The sequence below is a fragment of the Marmota flaviventris genome, chromosome 4 (assembly GCF_047511675.1).
Source record: "Marmota flaviventris isolate mMarFla1 chromosome 4, mMarFla1.hap1, whole genome shotgun sequence".
Taxonomy (NCBI): domain Eukaryota; kingdom Metazoa; phylum Chordata; class Mammalia; order Rodentia; family Sciuridae; genus Marmota; species Marmota flaviventris.
Genome location: NC_092501.1, coordinates 11,150,784 through 11,170,034, shown reverse-complemented (window position 1 = coordinate 11,170,034; position 19,251 = coordinate 11,150,784). Strand labels below are relative to the sequence as shown.

Below are 19,251 nucleotides of genomic sequence, written 5' to 3'. Positions count from 1 at the left end.
TCAGGGCAAGGGCAACATGACAGAGACTTCACTCTGAGCTTGTCAGGGAGGGGAGAAGTGACTTGTTTATGTCAGGACTATGCATGATGATCATATTGGAGGGCTCCGTAGGCGTGCCTGGTGAGACTGCAGGTTTCAAAGTGGAGTTTTAAAATGGAGTTGCTTAGGCTAAGGCCTAAGGTCATCTTTACAAATACACATGTATATGTACAATACAAAGTAAGAAATGAAGCAAGACTAGTGTCTTTGGAGCCTTCTCTGTGTCTTTCTTAAGTGTTTTCTTTTCTTGAAGAGAACCTACTATCTTTTTTTTGTGTGTGTGGTCCTGGGGATTAAACCCAGAAGTAGGGGTTGTATCATTAAGCTACATTCTGAACACCTTTTATTTTTTGTTTTGGGACAAGAGCTCACTAAATTTCTGAGGCTGGTCTCAGACTTGTGATCCTCCTGCTTTAGCCTCCTGAGAAGCTAGAATTATAGGTGTACACTACCATTCTGGCAAGAGCCCACTATCTTGAATTTTGTTCTTATTCCTTTGATTTTCACTATTGCTTTTATTATATGTTAAGTCTTAAAAAATATGTTGCTAACTTTTGTATTTTGGAGATTTTATATAAAGGACATTAAGCTATTTATGTTCTTCACCTCTCACCTTACCCCCTGCCATTGTTGTACTGGGGACGTTGTTAGGCAAGTGTTCTACCACTGAGTTACATCTCCATCCCTTTTTTCATTTTGAGTCAGGATGTAATTAAGTTGCTGAGGCTGGCCTGAATTTGTGGTCCTCTTGCCTCAGCCTGCTGAGTAGCTAGGATTACAGGTATGTGCCATTATGCCTGGCTGTTCTTTTACTTTTATTGTTTATTTTTGAGATTTATTCATGTTCATATATGAAATTGGAATTCTGTATTTTCCCTATTATATGAAGATATCATGATTTGTCCTTTTTCCTGTCATTGGGTAATTGAATTGTTGTCTTCTTTTTTCTCCCTCTATTAGAAATAATACTGCTTTGAGCATTGTTGTATATTCTGTCTTTGGTAGGTTTAAAAAAAATTCTTTCAACATAGAGGAGAAAAGCATTTAGTCATTCTGTAACCAGGCTAAGTATTTTAATAACACTCTCCTACCTGTCCACATTTACATACATATATTTTAATTCATTTACATGCTGACAGGATAATTTCACAGCTGGATGTTCTGAGCTAAAATTCATTTTCTATTATTTAAATGACACGTATGAAACTTCTGAGTTATTTTTCTTTAATTTCAGTCACATCTTGGAGCAGTGAATAAATCACTGCAATCAGTCAGGAGACCAGGATTCAAGCTCCGTTTATTAGCTTTGTGATAGAGGGGAACTTACCCATTTCATTTGTTGTTATATAATAAGCCATCCCAAAGCTATGGCTCAAAAAGAACAACAACGTATAATGTCTCATGATTCTGTGGTCTGATTAAGTGACTCTTCTATTCTTCTTTTCTCTTCTGTTACTTTATTTTTTTTTTAAAGAGAGAGTGAGAGAGAATTTTTTTTTTTAATATTTATTTTTTAGTTTTTCGGCGGACACAACATCTTTATTTATATGTGGTGCTGAGGATCGAACCTGCGCCGCACGCATGCCAGGCGAGCGCGCTACCGCTTGAGCCACATCCCCAGCCCTTCTCTTCTGTTGATTGGGGTCCTTCATGCAGCAGCCATGGGTTTGCCCAGATTGCTTTTGTTTGCCTTCATGTGGCCTGTCTATGGGTCTCATCATACAGGGCATCTCACTGGGTCCTTCTCCCTCTTCTAGAGAACCTGGACTTCTTTTCAAAGTTGTGACTGGGTACCAGGAAGACAGACCTCAAAGTGTAAGGGTCTCTACTTCTTAAGCTGTACAAGAGTAAAAGTAACTGTTTTATTTCTGTAGTGTATTATGTGCCAAATGAGATAACATACCTGAAGGTTCTTAGTAAATTAAATACCACTATTTTATCAAGACTCTCTTTGTGATTCAAACCTATCAGGTTAAGCAAAAACAAATTTTTTATAAGTGCCGCAGTCTGGCTGGGCACAATTTAGGAGCCACTGTCAAAAGAAACGAACTTTATTTTTAGAACACACACACCAAACCACACAGCTCCTCAGGAAAACCTTCAGAGCCCAACTGCCACCACCGGCTTCCCACAAGCCTCTCAACCTCCCGCACTCCTCCTGCTCTTGAGGCCTATTGGCTGGGTTGCGTGGGCGGAGCCAAAAAAGTCCCCCAATGAGCAGCTCCATGGTCTGAAAGGGCGGGGAAACAGCCCAATGAGCATCACCACAGAGGAGCCAATCAGTTGGCAGCTAGAACTTCCAGCTGCCAGCTGATGATTGGCTCACAGTGGCCCCAGCAACTTCTAGCTGCCAACTGATTGGCTCCTCTGTGGTGATGCTCATTGGGCTGTTTCCCCGCCCTTTCAGACCATGGAGCTGCTCATTGGAGGACTTTTTTGGCTCCGCCCACACGACCCAGCCAATCAGCCTCAAGAGCAGGAGGAGTGGGGGAGGTTGAGAGGCTTGTGGGAAGCGGGTGGTGGCAGTTGGGCTCTGAAGGTTTTCCTGAGGAGCTGTGTGGTTTGGTGTGTGTGTTCTAAAAATAAAGTTAGTTTCTTTTGACAAGTGGCTCCTGAATTGTGCCCAGCCAGACTACAGCATTTGGTGGCCCCTACGGGGAATTGTGTGAGTACTAAAAATGTAAAAGTTTGATCAGGTGTAACTATTGCTGCTGTACCATTATTTGACCCATCAGTGAATATATTTGGAGCATTCATAATAGGTGTTTTTCTTGTCATTTTTGGAAAAATTACAGGATGCAATGACCAAAAAGACAATAAAGGATTAAATGGTAAGTGGTTATCAAATGAAACATTAGATTTGCACATGATTATTGCCCAAGTATTTAACTCATTAGCTAACTCATCAATTTGATTCATAGTATATGGAGTAATAATTTTATTGGGAGAAATTCCAAACACTCCCTTTGCTGCTTTTATTCCTTTGAGTAATAATTGTCCTACAGCCTCAGGATACCTAGTAAGAATAGTGTTAGGAGAATAAGATAAATGTATCCATAATAATGGACCTTCTTGCCAAAATACTCCTGTAGGAATATTTTTTGTTGGTAATACAGTAAATAATAAAGGCAAACTTATATCAATTCTATCCAAATGCATATTTTCCATATATGTTTCAATGATTTTTAATGCCTTTCTTGCTTCAGGTGTTAACATGCGGGGTGAATTTGGATCTGATGGACCTTTTAGGATATCAAATAAAGGTCCCAACTCTCTTGTTGGTATACCTAGATAAGGCCTTATCCAATTTATGTCTCCTAATAACTTTTGAAAGTCATTAAGTGATTTGAGTTGATCTACTCGTATTTGAATTTTTGGTGGACGGACCATGGTTGAGGATAATAGAACTCCTAAATAATTAATTGGAAAATTTAATTGTACTTTATCTATTGCTATCTCTAGATTATTATTTTTTAATAAGTTTGTAAGTGTGACATAACATTCTAGCAATGTGTTTTTATCTTTGTGTGCTAATAATACATCATCCATATAGTGAAATATTTGTAGTTCAGTATTTTGATTTCTAAGTGGCTGGATTACTTTGTTAACATAAATTTGAAACATCGTTGGGCTGTTAGCCATCCCTTGAGGGAGTACTTTCCATTCATATCTCTGATCAGGACCTTCATGATTCAGTGCAGGGATAGTAAATGCAAAACGTGGACTATCCTCAGGATGAATTGGAATTGAAAAAAACCAATCTTTAATATCTATAACTAAAACATACCAAGTTTTTGGCAAAGCAGACAATTGAGGAATCCCTGATTGAGCAGGTCCCATAATAACCATCTCATTATTAATGGCTCTTAAATCTTACAATAATCTCCATTAACCAGATTTCTTTTTGATGACAAAAATGGGAGTATTATGGGGAGATACAGAAGGTTGTATATGTCCTTCCGCTAATTGTTGTTTGACCAGGTCATGGGATGCTTGTATCTTTTCTTTAGTTAGGGGCCACTGAGGAACCCATACTGGTCTTTCTGATTTCCAAGTAATTTTTATTATCTCAGTGGCCCTTTCTGAAAATCCAACCCATGTCTGTCCGTTCCTTGATCTATTTGTATTGGTGCTGCTATACCTTGTTCTTGTTTTTCTAATCTTTTTCCTTTCCTAAAACCTTGTCTAGTCATAATAGTGAGTGCATTTTGGTTGATGTTATTTGTTAATGTCAAACCTAATTGATCTAGGACATCTCGTCCCCATAAATTTATGGGAAGATGATCCAATACATATGGCTGTATAGTTCCTTCACATCCTTCAGGATCCTTCCAATCTAATACCATTGCACTTCTATGGGGATTAGTCGCCACTCCTAGGCCTTGAAGCGTTTGAGTGGCTTGTTGTAATGGCCAATGTTTTGGCCATTCTTGACGAGAGATGATGCTAAGGTCTGCACCTGTATCCAGTAGCCCATTAAATTCATGTCCTTGAATATTTAGTTTTTGCATGGGGCAAGAATCTAAATTTAAAGACAGCATAGCCCAATCTACACCTGTGGAGCCTAATCCCTTGGAACCTCTTTCTACAGTATGACTGGAAAATTTATCATGTAGGCTGGGTATTATTAGTAACTGTGCTATTCTGTCTCCTGGTGAAATTACTGATATACCCTTTGGAGAACTGGCTGTAATTTTTATTTCACCTTCATAATCGGGATCAATTACCCCAGGACTTATCATAAGTCCTTTTAGAGTAGAAGAGCTGCGTCCCAATAATAAGCCTACTGTTCCTTTGGGAAGAGGTCCTTTTACCCCTGTGGGAATGATTTGAACTCCCATCTCTGGAGTTAGTACTGCTCTGGCGGAGGCGCAGATGTCCAACCCTGCACTCCCTCTGGTTTGTCTGATGAGGGATCTGATGGACAATGTGTCCTGGGCGTTACCCTGATGTGGTTGCTGGGTTCCTCCAGTGCTCCGTATATTTGTGGTTTTGGGCCCCAGAGCATTGGGCCCCCCTGTCCATTTTTTGGCAACGGAGCCCGATGCCTTTCTCCACGATATCGTGGATAAACACGTTTTTTGATAATGGAGTACCCTCTATGGTGGTTTGAGAGTGGCATTCATTAGCCCAATGTCTCCCTCTACGGCATCGTGGGCAAATACCCGGTATTCTACTCCTTTGATACCTAGTTTTGTTAAACCCTCCTCCTATGGGGCAATTCCTTTTAAAATGTCCTGTTTGTTCACAATTGTAGCATGTTCTTGGCCTGGCATCTAAAGCCTGTTTTACTGCAGCTGCCACGACTTGCCCTTGTTCTAAAGCCTGTTTTACTGCAGCTGCCACGACTTGCTCTTGTTCATTAATGTCTCTACATAATTTAATATATGTGTTTAAATCTTCATATTTCCATGGTCTAATGACTTCTCTGCACCAACGATTCGCTTGCTCTTAAGCCAGTTGTTTTAGTAATGGCATTGCTTGTTCTGTATTCCCAAAAACTCTGGTAGCTGTTTGAATAAGCCTATCTAGAAATTCAGCATAAGGTTCATTAGCTCCTTGTATTACCTTAGATAATTGACCTTGTAAACCTCCATGTCCTTGTAAAGTCTTTCATGCCTTAACTGCATCTGCAGCAATTTGTGCGTATACACCAGGATCATATGCAATTTGTTGCTGCTGATCCTCATAAGGTCCCTCTCCTAACAACATATCTAGATTTCTCTGAGGATAACCAGCTGCTGCATTTCGCCTAGCCGTCTCCTTGCAAAATTCGTCATTGGCAACCTTCCATAACAGGTATTATCCTCCATTTAGCACAGCTTTACACATATTAGCCCAATCTGCTGTTGTCATGTTCAAGTTGTTAATGGATTCGACCATGCTTACAGTGAAGGGTGCTTGAGGACCATAGGTTGTTACAGCCTCTTTTAGCTGCTTCACTGTTTTGAAATTTAAAGCATGGTGAATTCGCTGCCCTCCTGCCTCAAATACAGGGCATGTTAAAATTTGAGATCCTGTCTCAGGAAAGGCATATAAGGAATCCAAGGGACCAAAGCTGGAAGTGGATATTGTACAGGATCTGAGATTATTTTCTTGGAGTGAGTCTCTAACTACCACCTCTCCCTATACATCTCCTTCATTCTTTTCTTTTTTTTTTTTTTAAATATATTTTTTTAGTTGTTGACCTTTATTTTATTTTTTTTTATTTTTTACTTATGTGTATGTGGTGTTGAGAATTGAAGCCAGTGCCTCACATTGAGCCCCAGGCTCATCGTTCTTTTATTTTTGGGGCTTTTTCTGTTTTTGTGCATATAGGAAAAAAAATCTTTCTTTAATGAAATGGCACCCTTGTGCCTCAAATCAACATCTGTAATCAGTGGAGACTGACCAGCAATCAAAAAGAATTGAATAGTGAGTTTGATTCGGACTCCTGGAAAAGAGACTTATTGGCCTAGCTTTTCCAAAGGCTTTTCCTGGTCACCTCAAGTGCTTCATAGGCCCACTCCCCTGAGGTGGGAGTAGCAGTCAGAGCAGGAGGGTTTGGACTTGACAGACAACCCCAAAGAAGTCTCCTATCAGCAGAGTACAAATATAAATTAATGACTGCCAAATTTGTGATGCAGTGAATGTCCCGGCATCTGTGGTCAACCTGTTTATATGTCCTTTTCCTCCTTGTTTCCTTGCTTTTCTTTTGTCCCAGAATAGAAGGTTGACAAGCAGTGAAAGTACCTGTGGGGGATGTTTTGGAAGAGGGAGGGGAGGGGAGTAGAGCAAACTACAGAAAGAAAATATAGAAAGGAAAGAAAGGCATGGAAAATCTTTAAATTTCTAACCCAATCCTCAGATCTCACCCTTGCCCCCGACCTTGTCCCATCACTTAACAGGTTTGTTTCTGAAGAAAGGGAGCCAACAGGAAGCAAAAAATCTTTTCAGGGCCCTCTGTTGTTCTTTCTTTTCCTCTGCGGCCCTCTCTGTGTCATTCCGCCCCCAGCTTCTTGCCCTTGAGCCTTGAGTCTTTCTCTTCTTGTTTTCCCTGCCATTCTTATTTTCAAGGATCATCCCATCCTCTCCATGTGCCCTACTAACACTTTTGCTGAGAGTTAGACTGGCCAGAAGGAGCTGTGTTTCAGAACTGAGCAAATCACTTTGGGGGCATTTACCCATGGGAACATCTTATCTTTGTGGGGAGGGGAGAGGAGAAAGGGAATAAAATGCCTGTGCTTAAACTCTCTTTCACTCCTGTTTCCCTCCTACTGATCCTCTACATATTAATGCACAAATTTTTGTTCTTGCCTAGGGTGATGGGAACATAAATTTATTTGAACAAATGTCATTGACAGTCTTAAAATGGCGTGGGTGAGCTATGCCACTGTTCCTGATTGTCAGCTCTGAGGAATGTAGCAGGCTCTCGTGACTTAGGAATGGTATTAGTTTGCTAGGGCTGCCAGAGCAGAGTGTCACAGACTGGGTGGCTTAAACAATTGATTTTTATTTTTTTAAATTTCAGAGGTCAGAAGTGGAGGAAATCAAGGTGTGAGCAGGGTTGGTTTCTTTAGAGTCCTCTCTCCTTGGCTTGCAGGTGGCTGTATTCTTCCAGTCTTCCTCTGTAACTGTGTCTAAATTTCCTCATATTATAATGAATCACACTCCCTGTATTGGATTAGAGTCCACCCTAATGAACTCATTTTAACATAATTACCCTTTTAAAACCTTAGCTCCAAATACAGCCACATTTTGTGGAACTGGGGATTAGAATTTCAACTTACAAATGTTGATGATTCAGACCATAATAGGAACCTAATATCTATTGAAATGTTTACTACAAAGTGTTTCAAAGAGAATACCCTCTGTTCTAATACTGCTGATTCCTGTTTCTTACCTTTATTTCATTCACAGTGTGATAGGCCATTTTCCAAATGTCATTGACCAGGCACCCACTGCAGAGGTGGATTTATCCTGAAAGATCCCATGATATCCTTGGGTCTGAGTGCTTCATCTAAACCCCAAGATGATATTTCCTTGACAATATTATTGTGAGAATTTAATGAAACACACTGAGTTCTTGGTCATAGAAAGCAGTGTATACTGATATGAACATTTTTCTTTTTAAGATCCTAAGACATGTCAGATACTTGATTAGAGAACCACCTAAGTTCTATATATACAATTTTGAAAAAAATTTAAACTTAGACTATTTTTCTAATGTTAATATATGCTGAAACTGTTATGATAATGAGTCAGTAAAAATTGTGTAAAGTAATGCTTTTAGTAGTAAAAATATTAGTAGCATTAGTGGAAGCTAGATTTCATAATCTGTATACCCCTTTAAAAATATATATGTTGGAAGAATTTTTAAAGTAGTTTTCCTTGTGTTATCTCAACCATGGGCTGATAATTGCCCACTCATTTAAGCAAACTCTACCAAAATAATTGTTCTATTATTAACCATAGTACCAAGAAAATATTGTTTAGAACTCTTGACCTGTTTTTTAGGTTGTAAGGCTTTTTCAGACATTTGCTGGCCGGTGGGCTTTCAAGCCAGATTATCACATAGTCTCTCTCCAACAGCTTGAATGTGTCTGGCTTTGTTTTGGCAAGTTGAAATTTATTAATATGAGGAACAGAAAGGAGGGATAAATGATGTACCAAATAAATAAAACTCCAAGAAAAACAATAATTTTTTATTTATGTTCAGGAATAAGTAAGAATGATAGTGAAATTTTTCCTCAGAGTTGTAATTACATGTTAGTTTTTTGTCTGTTCTCTTTCTGAAGGATAAGGTGTGAGAAGACAGGGCCTGGGCTTTCTGTCTGTTTTGCTCATTTGCTGTGTTCCTGTGTGCATTTTGAATATTTTTGAATATTCAAAAATATTCAGTAAGTACTTATCAATTTAAAAGATATTGAGTGCTTACTGTGTGTCAACACCTGCATTCAGTACAGAGGGCTGCTGGGTGAATAAAACTTGAGCTTCCAGGATTGTAGGCTTGAATGTGAGCAAAATCATTAATTACCTAATCACAGTTTTGTTAGTATAGACTTAAGCTTCTGAAGAAAAGTGTGGGTACTGTGGGCCTGTGTTGAAAGCCACTATGGACAGGAGCTATGTACACACCTTTAAGTCCTGAGTAAAGGGGTACTGAACAGTTATTGCACCCCACAATACATTGGACTTTTACCCTAGCTCGAATAGTGAGGTGTGGCTCCAAGAGTGGACTTCACCCGGTGGGGTTGAGTTACACCCATCTGTTCCTTGGTAATCCTACCCCTTTGCCCTTTTTGGGATAGAATGTCCCATGGAACCTCCCCTTGTGTGTCCCTTATATAAGAATAAAGAATCCTAGTGGCTCTCTTTCTTTCCATGGACCCCTAAGGTCACAGAGCTGTCCCTAGATTTTAAAAAGGTACTTCTATGTGTTTGCATGCTTTCTTTTACCATTTTCTTAAGTTATTGGAATAATCAGAATTTGTGAACACAGCATAGGTTGCCAACTTGGATAGATGGTGATAGGCCTGACTGGTAAGGTTGGGGTGAAAGATATCCCTGAGTAAGTAATGGATGACTCGAGACTTGAAGAATTGAGTATGTGGGATATGGGCTGATGGACAGGGATGGTGGATGGTGGGAAGAGTGAAAGGCAAGGAAGTGAGGAGAGATGGTACATGGCCTTTTAAGTAGCTGTGTAAATGCCCACATCATTGATATGTTTTTATCACTTATTTTCTTTGTAATGCCCAGAGTATAGCCATATATCCACACAGACATCCATGAAAAAAATTGCTTTAGGCTGGAGATTTTAAATGGATCATCAAAGCTCTTCAAGTTAAAATGCATTTTGAAGACTGAGGAGACGATAAGCTCAATTAGGGTAATGTATTTGAATTTAAAAAGCCCAGAAACTCACTAGCAAAGATATAAATCCCATGATATATTCAGAAATAGTTTGAGGAGAAAATTGTCTTTATTAATTTGGTAATAGAGTCTCTTTGTTTAGTAATTAAGTGAATGACTCCTCATAACACTGAACAATCACAGACAGAATTCACTGAAGTAGATCTCATTCATTAAATAGTACTTACCATCTGCTCTTCCTCCACTTTTGAAGTGTTGAAGATGTCTCCCAATCATTAAAATGGTAAGATGCGTTATGCATATGATTTTAGAATTGATTTTAGTCTTCTTGTCTTTCTTGCTATGGCACTGATGACAAGAAATGTATGTTTTAGTGATGAGTGACTTAAGTGGTACTAGCATTATTTTAGTACTTGCCTATAAAGCCACTGGAAAACTCTTACTCCTCAAGGGCATCAGAAAGGAACAGAAATGCCAGGCCCCAGGCCCTGTGGACCAGGCAGGAAGTGGTTGGTGTGAGAGGATTTACTTTCTTTGACATCTTCTCATCTATTTTTATTTATTTATTTATTTTTTGCACTTCCCTCTTGTTCACTTTACTCTTTCCTCAGGTCCTAGCCCAGGTGCTGAGTGCTCCATCCTTTTCTCTTTGCTCCTTTCAGCTTGTTCCATTTTTTTTTTTATGCATTAGAGTTTCTCACTTCTCTTGACTCTAATCTGAGCTCCAGTCTCCTTGGTACAGTTGGGTAGAAACAATGCTTGATCTAGTCATATGATGTGACTCAGAGTAATGAGGTTTCTCAGAGTGTTGTTTAACAAGCATGCTACTTATTTCTGTATTTGTCTCTTTCTCTCACACACTGGGGATTTAACCCTGGGGGCGGGGTGGGGGCTTTACCAATGAGCTATATCGCTGGCCCTTTTATTTTTTAATTTTGAGACGGGGGTTTCATTAAGTTGCATAATGTCTCACTAATTTGCTGGGCTCTTTCAGCCTCACCCTCTCTAAGTTGCTGGGGTTACAGGCATGTGCCACTGTTCCCTGCTAGGATTCTTGTATTTTTAGGCAGAGATACTTTAAAGGCAGGCCAACTTTCACCATAATATTGTAATTTCATTATTTTTTCTGGTCACAATTTGTTTATTCCTGAACTCCAGTTGTTTTCCCCAGGAATTTTTAATTAATTAATTTTTAAATTATTATTATTATTTTTTGGGGTGGTACTAGAGATTGAACCAAGGGGCACTCTACCACTGAGCTACATCCCCAACCTTTTTTATATTATTTTGAGAAAGGATCTTACTACATTTCTGAGGTTGTCCTCAAAGTTGGGATCCTCCTGCTGCAGCCTCCTGAGTCTCTGGGTTTATAGTCATGAATCATTATGCCCAACTTCTCCAGTGTTTCCTGTGGCATCAATAGCAAAAATTTGGTTTTTTTACCTCAGAAAGAGTGGAAAATTTTTATGATAAGATGACTGTATGGGTCACTTATAAGGTTGCTTTTTATATTTATTCCTTCCTTTATATTACTGGATTTTAAAAATCTTAGTGAACATCTTAAAATAATCCCATTCAAATTATTATGAGGGCTAGCTGTGTTTAAGAGGATTCTTGGTAAATGTAATAACTTCTCAGCAGTGGCACAAATCCTTGTGGTAATCATCAAATTTTTCACTATTACACACAATTATATACATGTATATAATATATGCATATATATGTATATATGTACATGTATTTGTATGTATAATTGGTGCTTATTATCCGAGTAGTTATATTCTAAAAAGTCACCACAAATTCCAGATGTGGTGAGTATTGAACCATTGTTCCTATGAGAAACACAGGCTTACATTTTTGCCAGCTGCCAATCACATTTTGGTCAACCATTCAACATATGAACTTGTATTATGTGTGTTTGTTTTTTTAGTGGGGGACTTGAACCCAGGATCTCAAGTTATGTGCTCTACCTCTGAGCTATGTCCATAACCCCTTATTTATTTATCTATTTGAAGATAGGGTCTTGTTAAGTTGCCCAGGCTGTGCTTGAACTTGTTTTTTTTTTTTTTGTTTGTTTTGTTTTGTTTTTTTGGTGCTGGGGATCGAACTCAAGCACTCTACCAACTGAGCTATATCCCCAGCCCCTGTGCTTGAACTTGTGATCCTCCTTGTTCAGCATCCGGAGTAGCTGAGGTCATAGGTGTGTGCCGTCATATCCTGCTTTATGTCTGTTTTTATTTAAAGATATTTAATATTTATTATTGATTTGATGATGATTATTGAACTGATGACCAACAACCTAACTAATACCCAAATGAAGCTTATCCAACATACATTTTGTCTGTAAGGCACATCACAGTAGATAACATTGAGCACTATTTTTTGTTGTTGGTTTTTTTGGGGGGAGTACCAGGGATTGAACTTAGGGGCACTTAACCACTGAGCCACATCCCCAACCCTATTTTGTATTTTAGGGTCTCACTGAGTTGCTTAGTGCCTTGCCATTGCTAAGGCTGGCTTTGAACCTGCAATCCTCCTGCCTCAGCCTCCTGAGCCTCTGGGATTATAAGTGTGGCACTGTGCCCAGCTGAGCAATATGTTTTGATATTTTATTTTTATTTTGTATTTTTTTTTGTACCAGGGATTAAACTAACTTGGGGACACTTAACCACTGAGCCATATCCACACCCCCCACCTTTTTTTTTCAAAAGATCTTTTTTTTTTAATTTTCAAATTTGTTATTTTTTATTTATTTATTTTTATGTGGTGCCAAGGATTGAACCCAGGGCTTCGTATGTGCTAGGCAAGCGCTCTACCACTGAGCCACAACCCCAGCCTCCCCCTGTCCTTTTTTGTATTTTATTTACAGACAGGGTCTCACTGAGTTGCTTAGGGTCTCACTGAGTTGCTGAGACTGGCTTTGAACTTTTGATCCTCCTGCCTCCAACTCCTGAGCTGCTAGGATTACAGGTGTACTCCACCATGCCTGGCTTAATGTCATTTTAAGCAGTGCAAAATCAACAAAAAGCATTAAAATGCAGAATGTATGCCACTAAATTGACTGGAAAATGGGTACTTGTTTGCAGATTGGACACTCATTTGGAAGAGCATTGCCTTATTTGACTCATTTGGGAACATGTACATCAGGTGGCTCAAATTTTTCAGTATTCTGTGTGTATCCATGAATGTCTGCCAAAGTGTAGCTAGTATTTTTTTTTAATATTTATTTTTCAGTTTTTGGTGGACACAACATCTTTATTTTATTTTTTATGAGGTGCTGAGGATTGAACCCAGCACCCGCGCATGCCAGGCGAGCGTGCTACCACTTGAGCCACATCTCCAGCCCCTGTAGCTAGTATTGATTTGGGGATTGCAAATAAATTTTGTCAAGTAGAGAAATTTACAAGTAAGAATCTGTGAATAATAAGGGTCAATTGTATGTATACATAACCTGATTTTAATTAATCTTGCCCAGTAAGGGTTATTGAGGGCAAAACATTGCTTAACTGACTTGGTTATCAGGTTTGTCACTGGCTGGGAACTTGAGTCCATTTGCCTAGGAATCAGTCATCTCCAACCTAGAAGCATTCTTATGCCCCTTTTCAAAGCACAAGATTATCTTCATGGTGATGAACTTGAGTCATGAATAAAAATTGATTATTTTTACTATGCTGGCATTTAATATTGAGGGACAGTATGTAATATGGTCAATTTTTAAATAAATATTTAAGAAAATATCTTAGCACTTCAGGGGGGATAAGGTATAGTTTTCAGGGAAATTTACTTTTATATAGAAAATTATTTTGCCCAATGATACTTTATAAGTTAGACTTTTCTAGTTTTTAAATACTTTTTTGTGTTTTTTTTCAGTATTGGGGATTGAACCCAGCAATGCTTTACCAATGAGCTACATCCTCAGTGCTTTTTATTTTGAGTCATGGTCTCCTTAAATTGCTTAGGCTGGCCTCTAACTTATGATCCTTCTGCTTCAGCTTCCTGAGTAGCTAGGATCAGAAGCTCAATGCCACTGTGCTTGGCGCCTTCTCTCTCTCTCTCTCTCTCTCTCTCTCTCTCTCTCTCTCTCTCTTTTAACTTGGGGGCTATTTTGTTCTACATATAGGCTACTATAATGATTATGATATCTAAAGATACATTTCAGTTATTTCCATTAAAACATAAATTCTACAGTCTTGTAATTCAGAAGGTAGAAAAGTTTATAAACCATTTTGTCAATAATGAAGAAACTCTGGCTTTGAAGCCATATGCTGAGTTAGAAACTGTGTGTGTGTGTGTGTGTGTGTGTGTGTGTGTGTGTGTGTGTGTGGTAGCTGGGATTGATCTAGCCCTTCTTTATTTTGAGACAGTGTCTAATTAAGTTGCCCAGGCTGGCCTGGAACTTGTAATCCTCCTGCCTCAGCCTCCTGAGTAGCTGGGATTATAGGCATGCATGACCATATCCAGCTGTGCATTTTTTAATTTGAAGACGGAAAAAATTTATCTTTGCAAAATTGTCTCCCCTTTCCCTATGTTTGAGGGTTGACTAAGGGTCTTTCTAGGGTGACTGGCTATTTTTTGAATCAGATTTTACAGACCAATGAATGTATTTGTAATTTATATTGTCATCCCAGCTAATCTGGATTATTAGCTATTATTAACAGCTTTTATTCGTGGAATATTTTTCTGAGTCCTTTATATGTATTATTTTAGCCCTACAATAAAACTCAGGAAGAGGGTTTCATTGTTAGTTTCATTTATAGATGAAGAAACTGAGGGACAGAGAATAATTTGTTTAGTTTCTCAGAATTAAGAGGGAAGACCAGGCTTCTAACTCCGCATATGGCTTCAAAGCCAGAGTTTCATATTTAATTTTATGGCATATCCTTTTTAGGGATTTAACTTCAGTTCTAAACTTCACAGGTTAAACTGAATATCCTTGTAATTGCACTCTTTGTTATTTTTGAAATTAAAAATGTCTCGTCTTAGATCTCTCCCCATGAATCATCAGTCTTCTATAAACCCATACTTACATTGTTCTGTTGCTTAGTTGGCTTTCCTATCAAGAAATATTGAATGGCTACAATGTGTGGAAGACGAACAAATCTATAATTAGCTTTAGTCACTGAAAGCAAGTGATGTACTTTTAGTAACCAGGTACCTGACATTGAAAAAAAAAAGTAGCGTGGTGTTGTGGTACTATTACTTGTTATTCCACATAACTGATGTATGGTGTTTCTTGAAATATACTCAGGAATAATATGGTGCTCTATTTCCACTAGGAAAAAAAGGTATTTCTTATAGTTTAAAAAATATAAATGAATTTAAATATAAAACAAAAAATATTGTATTAAATATACCATGAATTCATATATTTAGTAGAAATTTAAGTTCATGCATATTTGCAGAAAACCTACTTTACAGACTCATGCTTATATTCATTAAAATGTAAAATGAAGTAAGTTTTATGTGCACTTAGGACTGAATTTAAGTTCCTACCAAAGATTTGTTTAAAAAAAAAAAAAAAAAGAACAAATTATGTCAAATTGGAACATAATTTGTTTTGGAATAAGCTATTAAGATACCCCATTTTTAGATTCTCTTAGAATGTATAGCTTGTTAATATAATACTATATAGTTATGTCTTAGTCTCTTTGGGCTGCTATAACAGTTTTCCATGTATCAGTTGACTTATAAACAGTATTTATTTCTTACACTTCTGGAGACTGGGAAGTCCAAGGTTAAAATACCAGGAGACTTGATATCTGATGAAAGTTTACTTTCTAATTCATAGATGATCTCTTCTCATGAGACTTTGCATGGCAGCAGAAACAAAGGATCTCTTCTGGTTCTCTTTATGTTTTTAATTTTTTTTCTGGTTTTCTTTTATTAAGATACTAATTCTTTACTGTGAGGCTCAAGCTCTCATAACTTAATCATCTACCAAAGTTCCTACATCCTAATGCAATCATATTAGGGGTTAGAATTTCAGTACATGAATTTAGGGGTGACAAACATATAGCCTACAGTATTCCACCCTGGCCAGCCAACCCTATTCATGTTCTTTTCACATGCAAAATACATTCATTGCATCCTGGCAGCCCTCAAATCTTATCTTGTTCCAACATCAGTTGTAAACTCTAAAATCCAAAGTCTCATCCAAACATCATCTAAATCAGGTATGAGTGAGACTCAAGATATGATTCATCCTGAGGCAAATTGTTCTTCAGCTGCAAACCTGTGAAGCCAAACAAGTTACATGCTTCCTAAATTCACTAATGGGGATAGGCATAGGATAGGCAGTTTCATTCCAGAAAAGAGAAAAAAGAAAGAGGTAATGGAGCCAGTCCAAACTATAAGGCAAACTCCTTGAGATCTTAAGGCTTGAGAATAACCCTCTTGGGTTAGTTTTGTACCCTAAACATATTAAAGTAGAAGATCCCACCTTTCAAATCTACTTAGATAAAAGTCTTGCCTTCAAAATTCTACTCAAGAAGGGTTGCAATCCTAGGGCTCTGCAGAGTGGGCTTATTTGTGGCTTTGGGTAGAGACTGTCTAGCCTGTTAAAAGTCAGTCAGTAGTCCTCTCTTTTGGAACCAAGGATACAACCCTGATGATCTTCAAATCACCTACAGGGTTATTCTTTCCTTATTTTGAATAATAGTGCACATTCTTATCAAATAGCTCTATGTAAAAATCTAAAAGATCTGACAGTCCTCCTTTCAACTCCTTCCTTGAAGCTTAAACTGGCAATTTTCTTGCTGTCTTGGCTAATTAAATCTGTGGTTCACACCCATGCTGATTTCCATTAATATTTTCTCCTTAATGCCTTTCTCTTTTTTGTCAATATGGATAGGTTGAAATTTTTTCAAATCTTTAGTTTTGCTGCTTCTTTTTTGCTTAATAATTCTGTATTTAAGTCATATCTGTCTTCTTGAATTTTACTCTGATCAGTCAGGAGGAACAAAGCCATTACATTTTACTTAGAAATAACTTTAGTTGCTAGGTGTGGTGGTGTATGCCTGTAACCCCAGTGATTGGGAGGCTAAGGCAGGAGGGTCACAAGTTTGAGACCAGCCAGAGCAACTTAGTGATACCCTATCTCAAAATAAAAAGGACTGGGGATATAGTGGTAAAGCATCCTTGGATTCAATCCCCAGTACTGTCAAAAAACAACAAAAACAAACCCCAGAAAAACAAAGGTTTGGCTAAATATTCAGTTTTCGTGTGTGTGTGTGTGTGTGTGTGTGTGTGTGTGTGTGTGTGTGTTGGGGGAGGGTTGGTTGGGGCTTTAACTCAGGGGTGCTTTACCACTGAGCTATAACCTCAGCCCTTTTAAAAATTTATTTATTTTTATTTTGAGACAGAGCCTCAATAAGTTGCTTAAGGTCTCTCTAAGTTGCTGAGGCTGGTCTCAAACTTGTGATCTTCTTGTCTTAGCCTCCTAAGGGTTATGGGCATGCACCACTGTGCCTGGGTTCTTCACACATTTTAAAAAATGAGGTCAAGAAACACAATCAGAAGTCTTCTCCATCTTTCTTGGAACTTTTTGGTTGTGCTTTGCAGATTGATTGAACCTAGGGCCTCCCACATACTTGGCAAGTGCTCCACTACAGATCTACATCCATAGCCCAGAGGTGGAGCTTAGCAACAGACTAGAATTTATGATGCGATAAATGCCAAGAGTTTTCCAGAACCATCTAATTCTGGAAAACTAATTGGTTGGACATTGCCACAGTTTCAAGGACTTTGAACCCCAACGGGAAAATATAAAGAAAACTATCCTTGGGTGCCTTATAGTAAAATGGATGAAAATTAAAAGCAAATAGAACTCAAAGAAGCCAAAGATAAAATACACATTAAAGATGTGTATTAGGCCTTGAGAGAAACAATGGAAACCAAGAAGAGAATAGAATAACATCTTCAAGGTGCCTGTTTACAATTTTCTATCTTCAAAAATTAAAATAAAGACATTTTGAACCAGACAACTTCTGAGAGAATTTGTTATTGCTGGTCTCTGAACTTAAAAAAAAAAAAAATTACCAGAGTTCTTCAGGCAAAAGGAAAATGATACCCAGTGGGAGTGTGGGGATGTAGGAAGGAATGAAGATTAATGGAAAGGAGAAATAAGTGGGTAAATGTAAATGAATTTGGCTCCATACTGTGTTTAATTTCATGTAGAATTAAAATACACAACAATAACAACAATAGAGTTAAAAGAGGTTGGTACTCTTAAGGTCCTTTCACTGCTTAGGAACTGTACAAATACTAATTTACATTAGATTTGTGTAAGGTGGGGTTCATCCCCTACAGTATAACTACTAGCAGAATAATAAAAGATTATAAAAAGCTAACAAAGTGGAGAAATGGGATAATTATATTTAAAAACTTAAAAGAAGTCAAGAAAAATTATGTACAGAATAGGTGGGAAAAAATAGTAAGATGAAAGAATGATTCTTAAACATATTGGTAATGACATTACATATAAAACACAAAGATTTTCACATGGGAAGAACAAAATCCATCTACATGCTGCTTTCAAGACAAACACTTTATATGGTATGTAAGTACAGAAAAGTTGAAAGTAAAAGAACTTCAAAAGACCTGTGCAAACATTAACCTAGTGAAAACTGATGCAGTGTTGCAAATATCAAAATAGACTGTAAGGCAAAAAGTATATATATATATATATAGAGAGAGAGAGACTTTTCAGAAATAATAATGTTCAAGTCATTAGAATGATATAACAAATTTTATAGCTGGGTTGGGGATTTAGCTCATGTTGGAGGGGTAGAGTACATGCATGAGGCTCTGGATTTGATCCTTAGCACTGAAAAAAAAAGAAAAAATTATATATACTGAAGCATAACCTCAAAATATATAGAGAACAGTGAGTCATTTGGCTTACATTTTTTTAGTTTAGATATCAGTTTGAAACGATAGGGAAACATGAAAGTGTTCTTACTGGCAACTTAACAAAAGAAGGAAAGGTGAGCAGAATATAATATCTCTTTTTCTTACCAGCACTTGGTGCAAATGTAGAGAGACTTCTGTGGCTCTTTAAGGCATAAACAACAGAAGCCCTTAAACAAATTAAATCTTATTTGAGTATTCATTATCTTATTAAATAAATAAATAAATCTTATTTGAGTATTTTTTGAGTATTGGAGTAGCTAATATCTACCTTTGTCTTTGGGTAGTCTTTATTAGCATGTCCTTATAGTTATAAATTCTCTTGTGCTGGCTCTCATAATCACACAGCTATATGAATGCTGAGGAAGTTGAGTACTCTGTTTTGATGTTCTAGGAGATATAACTTGCTGGCCTCAGGAATCCAGCCTGTAGTATTGGGCCACACCAAGG

At 37.8% G+C, this 19,251-nt stretch overlaps 1 protein-coding gene across 3 annotated transcripts in view; it reads left to right on the top strand.

Moving 5' to 3' along the window:
* Positions 1–19,251, top strand: part of Inpp5f (inositol polyphosphate-5-phosphatase F) — an 87,883-nt gene that overhangs the window by 23,259 nt on the left and 45,373 nt on the right. The gene's annotated exons all lie outside the window — the stretch shown is intronic.